This window comes from Papio anubis, chromosome 12 (assembly GCF_008728515.1).
Source record: "Papio anubis isolate 15944 chromosome 12, Panubis1.0, whole genome shotgun sequence".
Classification (NCBI taxonomy): Eukaryota; Metazoa; Chordata; class Mammalia; order Primates; family Cercopithecidae; genus Papio; species Papio anubis.
The window spans coordinates 101606891-101611345 of record NC_044987.1 but is presented as its reverse complement, the minus strand read 5'-3'; the positions used below and the strand labels follow the sequence as shown (position 1 = coordinate 101611345).

Genomic DNA, 4455 nt, shown 5'->3' with positions numbered 1-4455 from the left:
GCACATGCGCTTTACTAATAGATCTCTGAAAAAAAATTTTTTTTTTTTTGAGACGGAGTCTTACACTGTTGCTCAGGCTGGAGTGCAGCGGGTTAATCTTGGCTCACTGCAACCTCTGCCTCCCAGGTTCAAGTGATTCTCATGCCTCAGCCTTCTGAGTAGCTGGGATTACAGGCATGTGCCACCACACCCAGCTAATTTTTGTATTTTTAGTAAAGCGATTTCACCATGTTGTCCAGGCTGGTCTCGAACTCCTGGCCTCAAGTTATCGGCCTGCCTCAGTCTCCTAAAGCACTGAGATTACAGGCGTGAGCCACTGCACCTGGCTGATATACGCTCTAAAAATTAAACTACTTGTTTTGATCACCTCCTACTTATCTGTTGGGGAGAGAGGGATGCTTGCCTTAGAGTTATGGAGATGGCCAAACCCATGGCACCCAACACTGGGCAGATGAGATCCACAGCAGTTTATTAGTCACATAGATTCAGGCAGGGGAGGACTCTGCCCCTCACAGAGTCACATGGCGGTTACACCCTGGAAAAGAGTGAACTGTCAGGGGCTGGAAGGGGCAAGTTTGCAGTATCAAGAGGGTGAGGGGCTTCCTGATTTCTTAAGGAGGATGTGATTGGCTTGCTCGAATAAGTTCCATAGGAACTGAAACCTGCTACTCAGGAAGAAGCAGGAATTGCAGCCAGTCCATTTGATAGTGTGGGCTATCTGGCTAGAGGATCTTATCCACCAGAGCAGAGTGGCGGGGAAAACTTGCAGTCAGGTCACTCAAGGCCCCCCACACCCAGTTCCACCAGATGTCAAGACAGCACAGAATATTGATTTTAGGGCCGGGCGCGGTGGCTAATGCCTGTACTCCCAGCACTTTGGGAGGCTGAGGTGGGTGGATCACGAGGTCAGGAGATCGAAACCATCCCGGTTAACACAGTGAAACCCCATCTCTACTAAAAGTACAAAAAATTAGCCGGGCGTTGGTGGCGGGCGCCTGTGGTCCCAGCTACTCGGGAGGCTGAAGCAGGAGAATGGCATGAACCCGGGAGGTGGAGCTTGCAGTTAGCTGAGATCGTGCCGCTGCACTCTAGCCTGGGCGACAGAGCCAGACTCTGTCTCAAAAAAAAAAAAAAAAAAATTGATTTTAGGCCTTACATCACACTACTGACACATGCAGGGAATCAGAGTCAGGTTACGTAGCCCCTCTGGAAATAATAATGTGGTTCCAAGGACATAAATGTAAGCTGATTAGACGTCTTTTTTCTTTTCTTTTCTTTTTTTTTTTTTGAGATGGAGTCTTGCTCTGTCACCCAGGCTGGAGTGCAGTGGTGCAATCTCAGCTCGCTGCAACCTCCGTCTCCCAGATTCAAGCAATTCTCCTGCCTCAGGCTCCTGAGTAGCTGGGATTACAGGCATGCACCACCACGCCTGGCTAATTTTTGTATTTTTAGTAGAGAAGGAGTTTCACCATGTTGGTCAGGCTGGTCTCGAACTCCTGACCTCATGATCTGCCCGCCTCGGCCTCCCAAAGTGCTGGGATTACAGGCGTGAGCCACTGTGCCTGGCCAGAAGTCTTAAATAGAAAGAAAGAATGTGTTCATGAAATAAGGATTTGATCAAACCAGAAGATGGAACATTTCCTGTTCGTTCAAGCACTGACGAGGAAGACTCAGCCAACATACTTGTAGAATTTCTGGTCCCATTGACTAGTCACCCTTGTTGTGGAGATGGAAGCATCTGATTAGGAGAGTCTTATGCCATTAGCCTTAAGTCCTTGCTCTCCTCAGCAAGCACCTGCTCATTCATTCATTTGCATTCAACAGATTTATTCAAAGCTGACTTTTCTTTTTTTTTTGAGATGGAGTCTTGCTCTGTCGCTCAGGCTGGAGTGTAGTAGTGCAATTTCAGCTCACTGCAACCTCCGCCTTCCAGGTTCAAGTGATTCTCCCTGCCTCAGCTTCCTGAATAGATGGGATTGCAGGCATCCGCCACCATGCCTGGCTAATTTTTGTATTTTTAGTAGAGACAGGGGTTCACCATGTTGGCCAGGCTGGTCTCGAACTCCTGACCTCAGGTGATCCGCCCGCCTTGGCCTCCCAAAGTGCTGGGATTACAGGTGTGAGCCACCGTGCCTGGCCAAAACTGACTTTTTTATTTGCTGAGGGTCTAGGAGGCAGGCCCTGTGCTGAGGTAGTAGGTATGTCAGGGAGAACAAGAACTGGTGGGCCCTTGATTTCATAGGGCTGCAAGTCTAGGCAGGGAGACAGACATAAAGCAATTAAGGACACACATAAATAAATATCATGAAAGAAAACAAAATATAAGGTCTTCGAGGAAAGTAACAAGACCTGCATGACTCAGCTCCTGTTCTTCCCTCCAGGGTTCATTCATGCCTCCTTCCCCAAGTCCCAGCCCCAGTGGTCTTGTACTCACTCTTGCTCGACCCCTTGTTTGTTTCTTATGTACATCTGTTATAGTTTATAATTACAATGAATGTTGGGGGTTTTGTTGTTGTTGTTGTTTTGGAGACAGGGTCTTGCTCTGTTGCCCAGGCTGGAATGCCGTGTCACTATCACGGTGAATTTTTTAACAGTCACTTTTGTTTAAATGTAAGTTCCAGGAGGGCAGTAATTATATCTATTTGTACACCTTTGTGTCACCATCATTCATATACTTATAGGCTCCTAGCAGGCATTCAGAAGTTATTTGAGGCTGGGTGCGGTGGCTCAGGCCTGTAATCCCAGCACCTTGGGAGGCCGAGGCAAGCAGATCACCTGAGGTCAGGAGTTCAAGATTAGCCTGGCCAACATGGTGAAACCCCGTCTCTACTAAAAATACAAAAATTAGTGGGGTTGGGCGTGGTGGCTCACCCCTGTAATCCCAGCACTTCGGGAGGCCAAGGTGGGCAGATCACCTGAGGTCAGGAGTTCGAGACCGGCGTGGCCAACATGGCAAAACCCCATATCTACTGAAAATATAAAAATTAGCCAGGCTTGGTGATGGGCGCCTGTAGTCCCAGCTACTCCAGAGGCTGAGGCAGGAGAATTGCTTGAACCTGGGAGGCGGAGGTTACAGTGAGCCAAGATCATGCCATCGCACTCTAGCCTGGGCAACAAGAGCAAAACTCTGTCTTTAAAAATAAATAAATAAATAAATTAGCCAGGCATGGTGGCAGACGCCTGTAATTCCAGCTACTCTGGAGACTGAGGCAGGAGAATTGCCTGAACCTGGGAGGCAGAGGTTGCAGTGGTCCGAGATCGCACCATTGCACTCCAGCCTGTGTGACGAGAGAGAAACTTCGTCTCAAAAATATAAATAAATTAATAAATAAAATAAAATAAAAAATAAAAATACAAAATAATTAGCTGGATGTGGTGACACATGCCTGTAATCCCAGCTAGTGGGGAGGCTGAGGCCAGGAATCGCTTGAACCCAGGAGGCAGAGGTTTTGTAGTGAGCCGAGATCACGCCACTGCGCTCAGGTGACAGAGTAAGACTCTGTCTCAAAAAAAAAAAAAATTTAATTCATTATTCAAAGAATGCATGCACAGGGTGACCTGGATGGAGTTGGAGCAGGTCAGGGAAGGTGTCCCATCATTTTTATGCTCCACTTTCAATCTGCTCAGCTTCGCCTGTCTCTTGCTCCAGCTCTGCGTGGGTTCTGCCTGATTTCATGCAGGTGCAACCTGACAGGACATTGCTTCCTGCCCGTACCTCACGTTTCTGTTTTCTGTTCTGGTGCCGGCCTGTTGATGCTACCAGGAGGCCTTCTCAGTGCCTACGCCCACACATACACAGCCTGGAAATGCAGTGGAGTTCACATCCTACGGGTGAGCCTTTGAGTAATGGGAGAAAGGAGCCAGAGGGTAATATTTTCCCTTTGCTCTCCTCTGAAGGAGGGTCCCAAGACAGAGTCTATTAGACTCGTTGGGGACGTGGTCCTGCAGATGAAGCAATCAGTTGCATTGGGAGATGGCCCATGCATCCTCGCATTGGCTGTTCCTCCTCCTCTGCTTTTCTCCCTGTGTATTCCTCTCTCCTGCTCCCTGCGTTTGTCTTCCCTATTGAAACAGTAGCCAGCAGCACTTTGCCTTGGGCTTCACTTACTAGGGAACCCAGAAGAACGCAGCAACTTCTTTCAGAATATGATATTTGAGCTGAGACCTGTCAGATGAGTGAGTTAGGCAAACAAAACAAAACAAAAATAAAACAAAACAAAACAAAAAAAAAGAGAGAGAAAAAAAAATGATGAAGGGGCCCGGGCGCAGTGGTTCGCGCCTGTAATCCCAGCACTTTGGGAGGCCGAGGCGGGCGGATCACCTGAGGTCTGGAGTTCGAAACCAGCCTGGCCAACATGGTGAAATTCCGTCTCTACTAAAAGTACAAAAATTAGCCAGGTTTGGTGGTGCGTGCCTATAATCCTAGCTACTTGGAAGGCTGAGGCAGGAGAGTCA

The 4455-nt window shown here is 48.2% G+C and overlaps 1 long non-coding RNA gene across 1 annotated transcript; it reads right to left on the bottom strand.

The window, feature by feature from the left end:
• Positions 1–452: 452 nt before the first annotated feature.
• LOC108582146 lies at positions 453–2793 on the bottom strand. Its single transcript, XR_001895340.2, has 2 exons — positions 2435–2793; positions 453–535 (listed from the first exon to the last, which is right to left on the bottom strand). It is a non-coding gene; the product is annotated as an uncharacterized LOC108582146 (long non-coding RNA).
• Positions 2794–4455: the final 1662 nt, after the last annotated feature.